This window comes from Anguilla anguilla, chromosome 12, assembly GCF_013347855.1.
Source record: "Anguilla anguilla isolate fAngAng1 chromosome 12, fAngAng1.pri, whole genome shotgun sequence".
Classification (NCBI taxonomy): domain Eukaryota; kingdom Metazoa; phylum Chordata; class Actinopteri; order Anguilliformes; family Anguillidae; genus Anguilla; species Anguilla anguilla.
In genome coordinates this window covers 6,020,298-6,040,323 of record NC_049212.1, presented here as the reverse complement: position 1 = coordinate 6,040,323, position 20,026 = coordinate 6,020,298, and the positions used below count along the sequence as shown (strand labels likewise).

The 20,026-nt window shown below is 42.4% G+C and overlaps 1 protein-coding gene across 3 annotated transcripts in view; it reads right to left on the bottom strand.

Annotated features, from left to right (window-relative positions):
* zgc:172282 (leucine-rich repeat and fibronectin type III domain-containing protein 1-like protein) overlaps positions 1-20,026 on the bottom strand; it is a 120,939-nt gene that overhangs the window by 61,172 nt on the left and 39,741 nt on the right. For 2 of the 3 annotated variants that reach the window (XM_035383738.1, XM_035383736.1), the window contains exon 2: positions 15,617-15,819. The gene's annotated coding sequence lies outside the window, so the exon portion shown is untranslated. Of the gene's footprint in view, positions 1-3,800; positions 3,922-15,616; positions 15,820-20,026 lie in introns of those variants that run through there. The other variant, XM_035383737.1, reaches the window with a different exon arrangement.

The window sequence follows — 20,026 nt, the reverse complement described above, 5'->3', positions numbered from 1 at the left end:
GGAAGCTTTAGTGGATTAAAGTATTACTTGGTACAATGTTAAAGTTATGAAAGAACATTTGAGATTTACATACAAAATGGAAACATACACTATAAGGGTAATTTTAATCTAAGCACAGTGCTCACACAGAGCTCTAATGGAGTTTTAAAAACTGAAAACCTTTGTTGTATAATATGATGCAATCGAAACGGATCCAGAAGGATACACCATAGATTGCCGAACTGCTCCCTCTTTACTCAGTTAAAGTGTTTGTAATTACCTTTATGGCACTGAAAATGTCAAGAAACGTTTCAAAAAATGTTTCACGGCAGTGCAGTCAAGAATGCAGATTTAAATGAAAGCAATTTTGCAAATCAAAGGACCACTTCTGACCTACGGTGAAACTAAAAAGAAACTGAAATAAAATAAATAAGGGAAGAAATAGCTAAACACTTTGAAAACAAAATTTGAGCCAGAAGCTCTGTGCATGTCACACACTCACATAAATAAATACAGTGTATGTGCAATTAGATATTTCAAGTTATATTTCATTAAAAACTTATCATTCAGGTCTGGACACTGAGGTTGAGAGAGAAAGACAATGTGTGTATGCCCTCCAGAATAAGTGCTATGAAACTCACAAGCCTCAAAAAAGCAATTAAAGTAGATGAATCCTGTTAAGGCACTGTTCTAGACAGGCTGTGCAGTCTGGCATCGAACCCAGACCCCGACATGGCAAAACACAGCTGGCTCAAGCACCGCCTGGGGGGCAAGGGGTGCTGATGGAGGGTTGCTTGGACTGCGCCACAAAACAGCACCCCCTTCTGGTCGTTAGAATGCCTGCAGTTCACTGGTTAGCTCAGTGGTAACCAACCCTGTTCCTGGAGATGTACCATCCTCTAGATTTTCATTTCACCCCTAATTTGGCACACCTGATTCTACTTATTAGCAGCTCAATGAGATCTCCAGCTGTTGAATGAGGTGTGCTTTGTTAGGGTTGGAGTGAAAACCTACAGGACGGTAGATCTCCAGCTGTTGAATCAGTTGTGCTTTGTTAGGGCTTGACTGAAAGCCTACGGTACGGTAGGTCTCCAGGAACAGGGCTGGTTATCACTGCCTTAGCTGCACATGAAGCACCTTCCTCTGACTCAGGTCAAGGAAAGCCCAAGTCTGTAGACTACAGCGTGATAACAGGCAAGCAGCTGAACTTACGCACTTCGGAGGAGAGCGCAAGCTAGTCTTGCTCTCTCCGGAATTGATTGCAATCAGCAATGAGTGGTGAACACCACTGGGCCTTCCACATTGGGGGTTAAAAGGGAAAAGCATTAAAAATAACCAACCCGGTCGCATAATTTGAGCCTTTTTATTAAACGCGGCCTATTATCTGGACACCATGGAGTGGAGCGACAACTGTGTTCCGCAGTCTTTAGTCGGACAGATTTGTGTAAATATTTTAATTGGCTGCCACTCATTGAGCAGTTGGCATGGCTTTTAAAGAGAAAGTAGGCAGTGACGGAAAACCCCGTGTTTGCAGTCGGGCAATTAGCGCTTACGGGTAGAAGCGCTGCCCGCCGCCAGCGAGCTCGACTCCCCGTCAAATCGGCAGTCATTAGAAGTCACCCTCGCATGCAATTTCCTGCCTTTAATAATTAACCTGTGGCGTATGGCTGAATGCCCGAATGAATGTACACATATCGCACATTCTTCCTGTACCTAAGCTAATATACTTGTCCGTTTCTAAACGTGCATGCAAATGTGTGTGGGAAAACTGAAGGGTCTTAAAATAGAATGTGTTTGTATTTCTATTTTAGCACCACGCACATAATATGCTCCAAAACATCTCTGAAATATAGTGTGCAGGTTTGCCAGAGGCATTATTACCATCCGCTAATCTATAAAGATGCAAGAAATTCAGGGTTTCGCAGTTATAAATACTGCTTTAATATGGTCTCCTTAAGGCGGTAATCGATAGTCATTCGTGTTGACAGGAAATGTATTGTGCAAAAAAGCTTGTCGGAGGATATTTTTCCAAACATGTCACATTCATGCATGTCAGGTTCTTGAACACGGTAGGGGGTGGAGGGTGGGGGGCTGGATTTCCCGGCTCATGAAATAGCCGCACCTTGTGCTCAGTCACCGAGCTCCTCTGCTCCTGCCGGTTGGATTAATGAATTAACGCCGTAGCCTTCCCGTACTTGCCAGCGCTGAAGCTGAAGCAGGGCGCTAAGCAGCAGCTCTCTGGTGGTTAAGGGCTACAGCAGCGGTCAGCTGAGTCGGAAAGCCTTGGCAAGAAGCACTATTCGGAGGCGAACGTTCCCATCTGGGGACCTCACCATTCGCCACCAGTAACCTGCGGCCACCCCATCCCCTACCCCCCCCCCCCCCCCAAACGGGAGGATTATTTACAGGACGGGCACCGGAGCGTCCCCTCCTAACTGCCTCCCGCTCCGACAAAATTCCGGGCCCTTGGGGCCCCTCCACAATAGAGACAGATTAGGCTGTTTGCTCTTGACAGGAGCACCGGCGGGGCTCGGGGAAGGAGGGAAGGAGGGAAGGGGGAGGGGGGGAGCAGGGGGGCAGGGGGCTGAGGGCAGAATCGATCCAAACCTCCGCGCTCCCCGGGGGAGAAGACAACAAGCCACCAGGCGACTCGCCGCCCGTCAGGGTCCGCTGAGAACGGAACCGGCTTCGTTTGCCATCCCTCGTGGGCACACGGGGGGATTGGGGGGGAGGGGCAGCGGTGCTTACGGTAACGGTTGGGGAGTGGGGAGGAGGGGGTTCACAGTGACACATTTCTGCTCCTCGGCGCGGAAGCGCGGCAAACCGACTGCGGATAACGCGGCAATCCGAAAATAGCCCGGAGAGGACGACCCGCCTGAGACCCGCCGGCGTAGTCAGCGCCGACCCGCAGGCCCGCCGCTTCCTGCCTGCGATCCGTTATGAATGTGAGCCCCGGTCCGATCCGCACGTGGCAATCAAGCGGAAAATGAATATTAATCGTGACGCAGGACGAACGGAAAAAAAAAAAAGAAGAGGTCAGCAGACCTAATGAACCGTGGCGGATTCCAGAAACCCCTGAAACGAGCGATAACGTGAGCGAACGCTCAGGGCCCCTTAATTAGATTTTGCGTATTTTACCGCACGCGTTGGTTTTGTTTTTTTTCTTTTTTTTTACTCACGCGGACATCCGTGAGAATTTTTCTGGCTCGGCTGGGAGTCCGAAGGGCGCGGAGGACGAGGGCTTCCCACGGGGCCGTGCGCACCATCTGCGGCCCGCGCCCGCTGCGCCACCGCTGTTTCACCAGCAGGAGGCGCGAGTAAACAGAGTGCCTCTCCGGGGCCGGCCCATTCGTCATGAAGACATCCAAGTCCACTCGGGCAGCCGCGCTAGCTGACGGGGCTCGTCTCTTAGCAACGGCGGCTCAGCAGATGCAGGAGGCTTGGTATGAAAGGGGAAGGGGGTTGGGGAGTGTGGGGGGGGGGGGGGGGTACGGGGTTGGAGGGGGGGGGGGGGCTGAGCTGCAAGTTTAAACATCGGGAGCCTGTTTTTAAATGTCGTCTATGCTTGTCCATCAAAGCTTCAAAGGGCAAAGCAGTTTCTTAGTAGCGCACGGAGAAACGCACCAGCTTTCCAGTAAAGCCTCTGTACAGTACTTTCTAGAAAGTATCTTCCCAAGCCATATTAGTTTGGTTAGAGTTCAGTTCCTTATTTAATTCTGCCATTGTTTTTTTTCTTTCTTTCTTTTTTTCAGATACTGCAATTCAATCAATATCATTCACCGGGTTACATTTTTTACAAATTATTCAGATAAAGATCCTACCGCGAGAGTAGTAACGTGACGGTTCTCTGGGCAGAGACCGGAGTCTGTGCTCTGCGAGCCCACTCCGTGGCATCTGTGATGCGCGGAGCGTGCCGGAGGAAGAGGAGAGGCAGAGCCGGTTCGGCGCGCCTGATTGGTCCGCGGCCGGCCGCCTCGGCACCCCGCGCCCCATCCTAATGAGAGAACCCCCCATTCTGCCCGCACTCAGATCGCACGGCTAATTTCTCGCTAATAACCGTTTGGCCGCTCGCGCCTTCGCCGTTCGGCGTTGTGATGAGTCATCGGCTGGACGGATCGCACCCTCGCAACGGCTCCATAGCGCCCGTTTAGTTAAAAATGCTAATTTTTAAAAAAAAGATCCACGGTTGTGCCCTTTCTACAGGCTGATACTCACAGAGCATCATTGGAGTTTTTTTTTTCTCCGCCTTTTGAAAGAGCCCTGCTTGGTATGCAGCAGCAAGACTCGGCTCCATTCATGATCGCTGCACACAGCTCTCCCTGTGGGCCGCGGTCTTTGAAGAGCGAAATAAAATTGTTTAAAGACACATGCCACGCTTTTAATGCTTTCTCTGAAGACTATTCAGTATTCAGCCCCGCCTACTCCTTTCCGTGAAGCTTTAACTGCCACTGTCTGATTAGAGGTCAAACCAATGTACATATTGGAATGACATGATAAGAGGAGGGAAATGCTAGCGTGCCCATTGTAAAAGGAATCTGCCACCTTTTTTAAATGAAAATATGGGCCATATGACAAAAAATGCTTTGTTTCTCTTAATGAGTCGTCAAACACAAAGCTACTTCAAATTCCAAATGGGACAGTTAAGCATCGGAATGTTTTTACATTAGACACATTCATTTCGTAGTCATGCATTCATTATTAATTGGAAAATATCTTTGCGTTCACATCAAAGGTTTCTTGGTCTCTAATCCAATGCACTCAAGCCATGTGGTCCCTTTCCCCAGATGTCACCCAAAAATCATTTGATTCTGTTTAATGTTTATCATATCAATGCAACAATTTAATTGAATTAAAATCCATTCTCTGTGATCTGCAGGCTCAAGCAATGTTTAATTGACTGTACAAAGTGAAAGAAATTGATGTAACTGGCACTGGCGAAGAACCCATAATATTTCCAAATGGCATTCCTGAGGTGTGGTTGAGTTACTACTTTTTTTTTCTTTTGGCTTTCCATTTGGAATATATAGCTTAGAGTCTATGTGAATAGCATGAGCCACACACAAACTTCATTTTTGGGCTACCAAACGGTATACTCTCCAGACAAAACAATAACATGATTTTTATCGGTCTCTGATATTGAACTCTCTCATGAGCACACCGTTCCCAATTTCACCTGGGCAATGGGATCTCAAGTTGAAACACTTAATTACATATTTGAAATTTTTAAAAAGAAAAATGAAAAAGTGATAACCCTATTGCAGAGTCATCGTGGAGGAATCTACGGCACCTCAAACCAAATGCAAAAAAGCAGATGTTAAATTAGCGTGGGAGGAGTAAACTAATGCAGTTAACGCATGCAGCTAGCATGTAGCTATCATTTTAATTACAGTCACGTAATTAAAATGAAGATTGTTCAAGTTTTGTTTATTGTCATTCTTATCATTACAGGTGGGATGTAGGAAAAATAATGGAACACACTACCCCTGGGACCACGGGCATAAACAATTAAATACAGAAATAAATACAGAAATTAACATATAAGAAAGCAAGCATTTTTCCTGCTTGGATGATTTATATCAAAGTCAAATTGGACATTTGATGATCCACGAAAACGATTGGCTTTTGAACACATTATGATCATGTGTGTGTTGCTTGGGGAAGCCTATATATCTATATATATATATATATCTATTGGAGGGAGGGGCATACGTTTATATGATTCCAGGAAATCGTACACCATGGGGTTAGGGCAGAGGTGTGTGCTTGGGGTGGGGGGCGGGGCGGCAGTGGCGTGACCATAAAGTATAGGAGAGACTTCTTGTATAACTGGATTGTCATTTCATCAAATTCCTGTATGAATCTGTGACCGATTCATCCACCAGAAATACACTAGGGCTGGTTTCATAGATGGCTTCAGATACTGTTCTACAAAACATTTTCCCTTGAAGAGACGTGCACAGCATACAAATTGCTAGCAGACATAAGCGAGGGGCAAAGTGCTTACAGACGAGTTAAAGCACTCCTGGAACCATAGCACTGCAGCTTAAGTTGAACTTAGCTGAAGGAGACCTTGTAGCCCGTGATGCAACTTTTTGAAACACCGCAAGTTTCACAGTAAATTAATAAATAATTCTTAACAGGTGGGATAGGAATTGGTCTGCACCACAGAAGCAGTTCTTGTGACACAACTCAGTGTATTAGATGCCAGTTAACCAGGGAAGGTGGTACTTAATTACATATTTGAAATTTAAAAATAAGGATTTGTGGAAGAATCTATGGCACCTCAAGCCAAATGCAAAAAGCAGATGATGTTAAATTATCTTGGCATGAGATACTGTAACTAATGCAGTTAATGCATGCAGCTAGCATGTAGCTATCATTTTAATTACAGTCACATAATTAAAATGAAGATTGTTCAAGTTTTGTTTATTGTCATCCTTCTCATTACAGGTGGGATGTAGGAAAAATAATGCAATACAGTACTCGTGGGACTACTGGCATAAACAATTAAAAACAGAAATAAATACAGAAATTAACATAAAAGAAAGCAAGCATTTGTCCTGCTTGGATGATTTATATCAAAGTCAAATTGAACATTTCATGATCCACGAAAACGATTGATTGGCTTTTGAATACATTATGATCATGTGAGTGTGGCTTGGGGAAGCCCCAGAATTAGCCATACTCCGGACTACGAATTTTGACATAGACCTGGTCTGAGTAGCCAGACGGTGAAGGCGTGAGTCTTGGACTATGTTGGCATCAAAATTGCAATGTGCTGTCCTGAAATTACAGTGCGCAGCTTGATTTTCACTGACACTCTCCCAACAGCGCATATCCGCCCAAATCGGCACACACCGAGTCACCAAATTACTAAATGCGCTCAGGCGCGTCAAAAATCCATGATAAAAATGCCACTTTGCCAGCCAGAAAATAGATCCTTGTTCTATCTATACATCTATTTATCTATCAGAGGGAGGGGCATGAGTTTATATGATTCACACCATGGAGTTAGGGCAGAGGTGTGTATGTGTGTGTGTGTGTGTGTGTGTTTGTGTGCTAGGGGGCAGGGGTGTGACCTTAAAGTATAGGAGAGAGTTCTTGTATAGCTGCATTGCCATTTCATCCAATTCCTGTATGAAGCTGTGACTGACTCATCCATCAGAAATACACTAATGCTGGTTTCATAGATGGCTTCAGATACTTTTCTACAAAACACTTTCCCTTGAAGAGATGTGCAGAGCGTATAAATTGCTAGCAGACATAAGCGTGGAGCAGAGTGCTTGCAGACGAGTTAAAGCACCCCTGGAACCACAGCACTGCAGCTTATGTTGAACTTAGCTGAAGGAGTCATTGTAGTCCGTGATGCAACTTTCAGAAACACCGTAAAATTCACCGTAAATTAATAAATAACTCTTAACAGGTGGGATAGGAATTGGCCTGCACCACGGAAGCACTTCCTGTGACACTACTCAGTGTATTAGATGCCAGTTAACCAGGGAAGATGGTACTTATTTGCACCAGAAACAAGCCTTGCACTTTGTCCTGTAGAGCTCACTGAATTATAATAATCAAGAGAGATAATTTACCTTCGTGATTGTCTGGGTCTGCCATGTAGGAGAGGATAAAGGTATAATTGCATGTTAAGTGTCTATGGTAATATGTGTGCTTAGGAACGGGGTACATCAAAAGCATTCATTAAACGTTTAATGGCAATACCTTGGGTTTATGAACTCTGTCATACAAAATTTACAAAAAAGAGATCGTAATCATACAATGTATATATTTTTTTTTTACACCTTCTAAAGAATGGGGCATTATTTGTCTGCCAACTAATTAATTAATTTTATACAGCTATACATATATATACATATATATATATATATATATATATATATATTAAAATCACTGCAGTTTAACATTGCACAATTTAACTGCTGTTACCACACAATCACAAGGCGTTCTCACGGTTTTTGTCTCATCACAACCCTGTTGTTTTCCCGTGAAAAGAGTACGCACTATATAGATTCAACACTTTTATTCAGAATAACTGTAGCTGGGTCCCTGGTTCACCATGCCTTTAGATGTGAGGACTAGGCACCCAAGGTTTGATGCAGGAGACTCTCAAAATACAAATCTATTATTGTAATAAAAAAGGTGCAAAATAAAAAAAAAATCAACATTACGGTGACTGAGAGTTTAATCCCTTCTCCATTTTGCACCCCCTTGGAGTAAATGGCCTTGTAACGCACTGCTCCTCTCCCCTGCTCCTCTCCTCCCCCCACCTCCCCCGCAATCTGAGGGCGAAAGGGTGACTCTGCTTCTGTCTCCTTTAATTACGCACCACCCAACGGAGGTGGCTTTGTTCAGACACCACTGACTTTATTAAATCGAGCCCCTCCAATTTACTTGAGATGCCTGTGCGGACAATTATTCAAGCCGTATACATTCTCAAATTCTTCAAATGAAGATGATCACAGCCCAGAATGGAGCTGCCTCAGGGTTGAAGGTGACGCAAGGTCAAACCGTCTTGAGGGCTTTCCAGTGAGGTCATTCTTTTGGTCCTGCCTCCCTGGGGTCTGTGGGTTTGATGAATGAACACCCTTTAATTCCAAATCCTTACTTTCTGCTCCAGGGACTGACAGATCGAGAGATAAGAAACTCCCCAGTTTTTATCTGGTACCTTCGGAGCTTTGAATTATAGTGTTCTTTCTGTAAAGGCTGTGATATTTTTTTGCTGTAAATCTCGAGTTTCAAATTCCACAGTGCAGCATCACTTTGCACTATACTATCTGAACATAATCTATGCTTATCCAGACATCAAAAAGCTATTTAAAGAGAAAAAAAATTGCAATATTCTAAACGTAATCTTCACCGCGTAGTGAAATTATGTATACGAAGTTAATACAATTCCATGCAAAGGCTGTAGTAAACGTTGAAGCAAGAGACAACTAAGGAAGTAATATAAGTATTGGTTTATAATGCAGTACTAAACCTTCCACATATTTACTTTTATCCCCCTGAATATGGGTTGTGTGAAACCATGGTAACAGTAATCAGATGAGATGGATTAGAAAGGGTATTCTGCAGCAAAGTATAACATGTGTGCGCATACGCCCTTAACCCTTATTCCAAAACTCAATCCTCACAAATCCGTTACATCACAACATGATGAGTAAAGCTTCAGACACCTCACAGAGAGTGCACACTGTTTCAGCTTAAAATTATTTCAGGAAAAGGGTTTATTTTTTGTCAAACAGATTATACCAGTGAAGATCTTCAAAAAGATACTCAAGGAAATTAAAATGGAGACGATGAAAAAGACCATCTTCGACCATTCAAAGTAAATGGGTTGTCAGAAAAAAAATCGGCCAGCAAAAGTGACATCACATTGGTTGAGTAAACAACTGCACTCAGTGGGTTACTCAACTTTGCTGGATCTTTAGCCCAGAAACCTTATGAAATGTATTGGTATGCTAATAAAGACCATTTATCCTGTTTTGACTACACACTTGTGGCCTTTCTACATGCCAGGTAACAGAGAATGCCTACATGCCATGTAACAAAGGATACATAACCTCACGATGCTTCCACACAGGTGACAGTGACTCCAGTATAACCAATGGTCTGCACAGTCCCCAGATCTAAATTCAACAGTTTGGCATTGGGTTGAGTTTGACCGGAAGGTTCATGATCCATGGTGCAGTTGAGTCAGCATGGACCAAAATCCCAAAGGAATCTTCCCAGCACCTTGCTGAATCCATGCTGTCAAGAATTCAGGCTGCTCTGGAGGCAAAGGGGGGTCTTAGACAGAATGGTTTTAGATCAGTGTCAATAAGACTAAAATAGGATCGTCTGCCTAGTTTTTCTTTTTTCCCGCAAAGCTACACCCACTTCTGGTTCAAACCATGCCCACTTCCATTTTATCCAAATAAAAATCATTTTACTGTCCGTATGGTGGGATAGCCATGAATTTGCTATGCACATCCATGATCCAAAAGAAGAATATGATTTTGGTGATCTCATGACCTTTCCTGTAGCGCCACCATCAGGCCAAACATATCTCGCAAAAACTAATGGGATTACAAAGACATTGTCTGAGGGGAGATTGTTGTGCCTTGGCATAGGTCTACACAGTATTGAGTGCATTATTTTTAGTGATGTCATAGTCTGACAGGTGAAATCGTTCCATCATAAACAACCCAAATACCATTGTGTGGGAAATAAGTGAAATTTATGTGAGAACTTAAACACACATATTCAACTAAATTAACGAATCGATGCATTGGATGTAACAGAAATCAGCATACACTAGGTCTCCAGTTTGAAAGCCACTGGTATTGTGGTTGATTGAGTTACCAATCCCTGAGTATTTATGGGTTATCACTACATCAGACATGGTACCTGTCCACATGCTACACCTGTTCGCTTTTTTTTTTTTTGCCCCGATGGTTGACTCTGAGGCCAAAGCCTGGAAGGCTTCCCCCCCAAACCCCCCAACCTTCACCCCACCGCTTTAGTGTTTCAGCCAATCGTACATCACCAGGCTATTCTGCAAATTCTGCAACTGAGTTCAGTTACCCAGCTAACTAGCCAACTGTCATGCTAATACCACTGCAAAGGTAATTCCGCTATTAAATATGTTTTTCACATCTGTGAACAACTTACTTATTGGCCAGAAATTATTTCTTGGATATCTAGCTTTGATGCAAAGCTAAAAACAAAAGCTGACGAGCAAGATAGCTGGCTAGCCAGCATCTCTAGCTTGGTTTAATTCAATTTAGTAACATTAGAACATTAAATAATGCACACAAATAATCATAAACAGAGTGTACATATTGTGTTTCTGCATTATAGTATTTGTAAGGTGATAGCAAAAGTTATAAAATAAATTTGACATCTCATGTTTGATAGAGGGTGATAAAATCTGATCTGGGTAATCATATTAATGGAATACTAGACTTGGAGGCTGACTAGTAAGGTTAAGCTTTTCATACTTTTAGCTACAATGGTCAACAACCTCCTAAAATTAAAACTTGTAATAATAATTATAATAATAATTATTATTCTTATAATTATTATTATTACAAGTTTTAATTTACAACCCAGTGGTTATAAATACAATTATAAACCATTCTATTATATTTATTCATTCACACATCCACAGCTTCTTGATGGCACAAAAAGGCAATAGTTCAGATAGGCATAATCTCAAGGCCTAAAGATTGCAGGTCATGAAGTTTTGTCATAACAGCCACGTTCGATAATTTCACAGCAGCAGTCAGGGTTCAAGTTCAGAGCCGATTCCCAACCGTCCCATAGGGACAGAAAAGGAGCGAAGTGAAGTAAAGGCAAGGCTTTGTGGGCTCAATGACAGGATCAGTGTTCACACAGGATCAGTGTTTGAACGCTGTCTGACAGATTCCCCTTTGATCCAAGTTCTATTTCATTTAAACATTAAATAAACATGTCCTTAGCTTCAATACTGTAGCGTTGAGATTTAGCTTAATTTATGTTGGGGAAATGTGGCATATAATAAATTCATATAATAAAATGAAAACAAAACACCTTCACACATTCTATTTGTACTGATTATCATTTCTATAACAAGCCACAATGTAAAAGGTACTCAAACATGTATTTGTGGCACACATTCAGTTACCAAAAATGATTACCTGAGAGGTCAGCTCACTTTCAGAAATCACAGAAATCTCTAGAAGGAGCTAGGAACAACATACTTTCATGCAACAACGATGCTTAATGCCCATCAGTACATATATGAGCAAATATACAGTATTTCAGGAAAACAAAAAAACATTTTGGTTTTGGATGAACTAGTTCTTTATTATTGATCTATTGCTGGAAAGTGACAAACAGCACAAGAGTGAATCACGTTTGGATATTTATTTTATCTGTACACTGTAATAGGAATACTGTAAATTTACAGTAACTTCCTGGTTGCAATTGGCTTGCAAGTTACTGTAATACATTTCACAGTATGTTTACTGTAATAACAATTACAGTACTTTTATTTACAGTAATCATTCAGTTGAAATGTATTAAAGCACCGTACAAGCTAATAGCTACTTACAAGCTTATTAGGTTGAATTATATGGGGTCTGTCTCTACCTCATCCCCTTGTTACAGGAGTTTCACAGGGATCTGTACTGGGGCCTCTGCTGTTCTCCATTTACACTAAATCTCTTGGCTCAGTCATTACTTTACATGGCTTTTCTTATCACTGCTGTGCTAATGGTACACAACTCTTCTTCTCCTTCCCTTCCTCTGGCAAGCAGGTTAATGAGAGAATATCTGACATCGCAATGCAGATGGGGATGGCCAGGCATCACCTGAAACTCAAGCTCGACCAGACAGAGCTGCTGTTCATTCCTCACAGGACCTCCGTACTAGGATAGCTCACTATCACTGTCAATGGTGCTACAGTGGCTGCCTCTCACTCTGTGAAGAACCTGGGGGTGGTCCTGGATGAGCAGCTGGACGTCAAGGAGCACATCATGGGAACATCACGGTCCTGCAAATTCCTCCTGCACAACATCAGGAGGATTCGACCATACATGACCACATACTCCACCCAGCTACTCTTCCAGGCTATGGTAATCTCCTGTCTGTATTACTACAACTCCCTTCTTGCAAGCCACCAGTCGGTGCCTTACAACCACTACATCACATTCAGAATACTGCTACAACTCATCTTCAAGGTGAGTTTTCTCCAAAATAACACTTGGCAATCATATGATATTATGGGTCTTTAGAGGTGTGAAATACAATATATTGCATACTACATGCTTGTGGAAGACAGGCTGAAATTAGCTCACTTTCCCCCTGCCTGTCCCCCTCCCTCTCCCGCTCCCCCTTCCCTCTCTACCCCTCTCCACAACCCTCTCCTTGCTCTCCTCTTGCCACCTCTGGCAGCATGAGGTCTGTAAGATTGTAGAAAATAACTACATTAGCTATCTAGTTTACCAATCCATTGATTGAGTACCACTGATTGAGGTTTTCGGCAAATACCGCACCCTTATCAACATGTAAAACACATCCCGTAATCTCACATGCCACATTTATCATTCAAAATCAGGCCTACTCCTTATTTATAAGCATACTGAATATTATAAAAAATATTTTGAGAATGTATTTAGACGCTCACCGATATAAAAGTCCTTCATTGAACATGCACTCTGCTGCGGAGTTAAAGCCATTTTCACTGTCCTCCTCAGAATTATTCACTCAGACAAGTGATCCAAAAGCCTCCAAATCCCAAGTCATCTGTTTAGACTTAGGCGTTGCAAAATAATTATTTGTTATAAAGCAACAACATTTTTAGGCATAAAGCCTCAAGACATTTTTTTGCTAGTGCGTAGTTTTTTCACCGTGTGTGCTTAAAAAGCTATGATTTGTTTAAGTAGGAGAAACAATATGTGTCATTTTATGCAAGCCTTACAACCTATGCAACATTAGAAAATGTAATTTCATTGGCTAAAATGCTTCTGTCACTCGTCACTATAATAGACCCTGCTAGACCCTCAGCAGTCTGGCTTCCAATCTGGGCACTCAACAGAGGCTGCCCTTCTGGCTGTGATGGAAGCACTTGCCACTGCAAGACCCTCACGCCTCTCCTCTGTCCTGATCCTCCTAGACCTGTCTGTAGCATTTCACATGGTTAGCCACAAACTACTCCTTTCCAGCTTGGCTGAGATGGGCACTTCTGGGACTGCTCTGTCTTGGTTTGCTTCTTATCTTGCAGATAGGTCCTACCAGGTCACCTGTATGGGGTCTGCCTCTGCTCCTCATCCCCTTGTTGTTGGAGTACCACAGGGATCTTTACTGGGTCCTCTGCTGTTTTCCATATACACCAGATATCTTGGTTCACTTATTAATTCGCATGGCTTCTCCTATCACTGTTATGCAGATGACACTCAACTCTTCTCCCCAACCCCCCCCCCCCCCCCCACCCCCACCCAGGTGGGCTCATCTTGTTTCAGAGAGTCTATAGAAACTGGAGATAATCTCATTCCTATGTACACAATACTTTAGGCGTGTATTCAATGGCAAAACAGACAACAATGAAAACTGTGTACTTAGAGAATTGCTAAGTACACAATAGACAGTCTAAAGATGCTTCTCCAAGTTATCACATTTTTGGGACAAAAATTACTATAGATTTTGTTTGCTGAATCCTTGCCGTGATATAGACTATACCATGATTTGTGTCGTCTGTGGAATTCCAAAACGCATTGAAGGTGAGGACCCCCCCAAGCTTGTTTTTCCACCCATGTTACAAAATAAGAAACTGTTGTTGCTAAAAACATTGACATCGTAAAATAGTTCATAGAGTTAGAACCGTGAGTTCTAACGCTTTCAAACAGGAAAAATCGTGTGAATAGATTTATAGGAAATTTCACTGTAAAAACATAGAATGAACTTAAAGGGTTAAGGAAAGCAAATAAATGAATACAAATCCATAATGTTATGTTATATAACAGTGCCTTGCCATCTGCACTACCGAATAATGAACTGTGCAGACAGAGCAGCGGATCGTTTACCTCACAGGCCACAGCAGATAAGAGGACATGCAAATGATGTCTGTTATTTGTACTTCCTTTCCGTGGTGGCTGGTTTATCGCCTCTCCCTCGCATCCCGTCCTGCAGCCACGCACAGAGCACAATGCGCAATTACCCCGGCACAGAGCACCTCTCACATAAGGACAGCCTGGTCCTGCGCTGGTCCTGCGCTGCCGATTTCCCCTAATTAGCCTGATCTCTTTCAGCTCGGACCTGAACGAAGGGACGGGAAATGCAAAGAGCGAATCGGCGGCGGCGACGAAGACTATAATTTCTCGGGAACGTTTGCCCGTCAGGTTCTAAAGTGCGGTCTAACCGGCCACTGTAATTGGTAAAAGGAGAGCACAGGCATGCAGAGAAGGACGGCCAACTCGGGTTGAAAAATCTCCAAGAATTCAAAAGTCTAGTCGCTCTGTGATGAGTCGTAAGACTAAAGCTTGACCCGGTTCCCTGACCACTTTCATTTCCCTCGATAATGCGAACACTACCTGGAATTACTCAGCACAACTGTAATTACCCACTTAGTAACCCAAGGCAGCCAATTAAATTGATGGGCTCTGAATAAAATGGCAAATTTGTCATGAACTGAGAGAAAAGAGCCATTCCATGAGAGCAATTACAATGTTAACGTCACACGGCTGCATTGTAACCAATAATGGCAAATTGTTTAGCGTGAGCCACTAACAATAAGCGAATACACTGGAATGTTCTGCGCAATTATACATAGTGTTGCCATTTGCCCTGAAATTCATAAAAGCACCGACTATTCCCAAAATGCCGCTTTTTATCACCCAGTGGAGCTGCTTTTTTTTTTTTTTTTTTAGAACAACAGCTCATGGCTTGCAGCTCTACACTGATGTACTGTGGCAGTACTTCATTTGCAATTTCATAACTAATTGCCTACAGCTGTCATTTAAAAAAATCTTTAAAAAAAGAAAGAAAAGAAAAAGCGAACTGCGTTTTTTTTAACATCTCTAAATGCTGAGTGAAAATCGCAGCGGTCGGCTCCCCGCTCGCATCACACGACCGATCGAGTGTGTTTTGGCGCGTGCGGTACCTCTATCTGGTGTGGCTTGGCGTGGGGCAGCACCTCACGAACGCCCCGCCGGGGGTGGGAGGCAGGGGGAGCCGAGCGGACGTAGGCGGCTACATGCGGACGGAGTGCCAGACGGCGGGGCGTGGCAGCAGTGGCCCAGGGGCATGGGTGCGGGCGCGCGGTGCTAAAAGTGCAAGCTCTGCTGGGCGAAGCTGTCCATTCACCTGCAGGGAGAGGAGGGCAGAGAAGGGGTTGTGAAGAACAAAAACTGAATCACTGGTGGATGATATGGAGCAGAATGGTAGCAATTACAAGCAGACATCCTGCACTTCATTGCTGGTGCACTCTGCCAGTGCGTGATGAAGTCAAATGACGGGACCAAACCACATTTGTATTTCAGGAATGAACAGAATAATCAGACACAGGGTGGTGGGGGGTTACCTGAGCTCAGGATCAAAGTTGTTATGCATAATAACCTGTTCTCATTTCTCTCTCTCTGTCTCCCTCATTCTCTTTCTCCCTGTCTCTCTCGTTCTCTCTCTCTCCCTGTCTCTCTATCTCTCGTTCTCTCTCTTTCTCTCTCTCTCTCTGTCTCTCTCTTTCTCTCTCTCTCTCTGTCTCTCTCTTTCTCTCTCTCCCTCTCCACAAATCTAATTTATGACAGCCCACAAAGTAAATTCTCATTTTATTTATTTATTTTCACTGAAAAGGCTTATCTCCTTCAATGATGCCAATATTTAAAAAAAAAAACAAAAAAAAAACACTCTTATCCTTTTTTTATGTGTTCCCCAAATTCACCAAGAACTCAAAGCCACATTTCGGTCAAAAAGGATTGGATCGTGAAATGATTGTTACCCCAGATTTTCACCACACACAGCATTCCTGCAGTTCTCTAGATGGAAGTCATTCATTTTCAATGGAGAGAGAGGAGATCCATGTAATTCTTACTGCACTCTGCCAAACTGCGTATAATAATTGTCCTTGACACTCTTGCTCGGCTAGTAAGTTCTTGTTTAGACCAGTGGTGCGCAAACTATGGGTTGGTCAGCCAAACTTAGGTCACGGGGAATATTTATTAGGTTGTGGTATCATGTAGTAACATTGCAATGCTATTAGGCATGTATGGAAAAAGGTGTTATTATTCATTAATATTATACTGTGTTTGTGCAAAAAAAATGCTAAACAGAAAAAATAAAACACATTTTTATTGTTTGTATCTGACAGTATTTCATATGATCATGTAAATGCTTTTATTTTGACTGGCGCATCTTTCCTTCTACACTTCACAAGACAGCGATTGTACCGGATTAACTTGTTTGCTGCTCATTCGACGTAAGATATTTAATGACTTTAGCCAATCATTGCATCCGGTCTTTTTGTGCTTTTGACATCAAAAACAAATAAATAAATAAATCTAGAACATTGAAATATTGGCTGTTTTGAAATATTAGCAATATATAGAATATATTATCATGTATATTTGTTTAAAGTTTCTCCCCTGGGAAATGGATAAGTAGAAGAAACCTTTTGTTTTATCCTACGGTTTTCTGTGTGGCAGCTTTACCCATACTAAGCTTCATTGATAAAGCCTTAAATGATGTTAATTTAACTATGCTTCCTGTGATTAATTGCAGCTAATTTCAGTAACTTTGTCCTTACATCTAACTTTTAGGTATTAAAACATGGCTGTTATCCACAGTTTACCAATTAAATATCAATTAAATATTTTTAATGAAAATGACATCAGTTTAAATCACAAAAAGCATGGATGATACCTTCAGGGCATCGCTTAAAAGGTTTGTACACCCCAGTCAAGTATTTTAAAAGAAACCAATTAACTTTGCATTGTGCATCTGTTTAGAGCAGTCTGAATTCGTTTCAGTTTGTCAATGGAGCTACATTGTATTGCACACAAAATCCAACATAATTCAATTAAACACAACTCCTCAGATCCCTTATTAACTGTCTTCACTGTGCACGGCACAGGTCTGTCACATTTTGAATATTCAAAATGCAAATTGGAAGCAGACAGTTATAGTCTACATTATGAGAGAAATGTTTCCAATGGCAAGAAATGCCCTCTGGGGTTCTTGACAAAACCCTTTGTGATAAAATTTCCTTTTCAAGCAGATAATTAATTCATTTGCTGTTTAAATATGGATCCCACACTCCCCCCATTTTGTCATTTGCTTCCACATATAATATTCAGGTTTCACCCTTGGTGGATAGTTATGCTAATATGGACACATTTCTCAGTTGAGGCGGAAGTATTGTACAGAATATACATTCAGGCCTTCGGCCGGTGCGTGGTGTGTGGCGAGCAGTCACACTGGCGAAACGACATTTTCATCAAAGGTTTTGACGCGCTCAAGCCCGTTGGTAATTTTGAGGACGCCGGCGTGGTAGTAGAGGCGCAGTTGGGAACGTGTCAGGGAAAATCGAGCAGCGCACTGCAATTTCGGTGTCAGCGTAGTCTGTGATTCGCGCCTGTGCTGCCCGCTTGCTCAGACCAGGTCTAAGTCACAGCCCACCGTAAGGTGAGTTGCTAATAATTGCTCCCATGATCATAACCTATTCAAACGCCAATCAACCGCTTTCATGGATCATATGCTGTCCAATCTGAATTTGAAATAAACCCCCTAAAAAGGAAAAATGCATTGTTCATTGTCATTTTTCTTTTTTATCTTAGTTCCTGTATTTATTTATGTTTTCAATTGTTTACGGCTGTTCTTACACTGCACTCTGGTCCCACTGGTATTGTATTCCATTATTTTTCTTACACCCATTTGTAATGAGAAGAATGCAGTAAACAGAACTTGAACAATGTTTTTATTTCAATTACGTGACTGTAGTACACTGTATTAGGCTGTAGCTATATGCAAGCTACATGGACTATATGCAAACTAACTCTATTAGTTATCACCTCATGTGCTATTGTAACATCATGCAGTAGCGCTCAATATCAAAGAGATCGATAAAGAAAAAGCCATGTTATTGTTTAGTCTGGAGGGTATACATTAGGTAGACTAAGAATAAGTTCATGGGGGGGGGGGGGGTCATGGTATCTGTGTAGCATGTAGGCAGTACATTTAAAATGGAGGAGCCAAGAAAAAGTTTTACTCCTCCACTGCACCTCAGGAGTGCAATTTGGAAATACAGCATTATGAGTTCTATTCCATTTGGAGAAACAATAATAGCCAAGGAGAAAGTTGCCTGCAACATATGCAACTGCCAGCAGTCCTCCAATGTAACCCCAAAGGGGATTCCCCTCTAAAGGTTGATCAGTTCAGTTCAGTTTAGGTAAGCTATGCATTTCTTGTGAATCAATTGTGGACTTTGTGCATTATCATTTCTTAAATTTTATTTGACCAACAGTCGAGTCAGTTTACTGCTAGGAACAGATGAATTGACATTGTAATGAGCTTCCCTGGTTCTGTTTAATAAAACTTCAAGATGCTGTTGTCATTATTTCTTAGTTATAACATGGTGCATTTAAGACACTTAGCAACATGTTTAATGGGGAATTAAACTGGCACATAATAATTATGCATTCAGGCAATGTTTTATTGAAATTTTGCCGGAAGAAAATGCAAACGTATTCAAACAAATTTATTTTATGTATGAGATTCATTTGAACAATTTTTTTTTTTCTGCAAATGAAAGTCTTGGGAGAAAATATATCTTTGTCTTCCACTACAGTGGTAGACCACAGATATTGGTGCACACACTGGTGCACCAAGTGCATGACTCTTAAAGGGAATGACAAGAGGTGATTTCATTGGCTATGATTGAATCCAGCTGCAATACGCCCACTGATAATGTACTCTGCCTGTATATAATCCAGCCCACTTTCCACCTGTGCCATGCACTTTGTGCCCCTTGCCTCTGTTCATGAGAATACCTAAATTCAGTAGCCACGCCCAGTGCGCCCATTCAGACTCCACCCATGCACCATCAATCCCAGAAAATAGAGCCCTTACACTCACGATTTCCAACAAGCACTAAATCTGATGATGACATTATGTTCATTTGTCCAATAACTTTCGGTCCCTTGAAATAAGGGGACCGTGTGTAAAATTGCTGTAATTCTTACACAGATCACCCAATATGGATGCAAATACCTGAAAATTAGTCTGCAATTTGATCTCATACACTTTAACCTCAACCTCATGGCCTCCAGTATGCTGGAGTACGAGGCAAAAATAAAATAAAATTGTGTCCCTGTCTGAATACTTCTGGACTGTGCTGTATATGAAATGCAGGTATGAGATCTGCATAAAGAGAACTCTGGGCACCATTATCATAATTTGAGCCTCAACTCAAAACGGAAAGCTCCTTGTTCAATGTGAAATCTGAAAATGACACATTTCAGGCAGGCTGGACCTCCATGCCCGCTGCTGTAAAGTGCCGTTCAGGGGCTCAGACATCTGG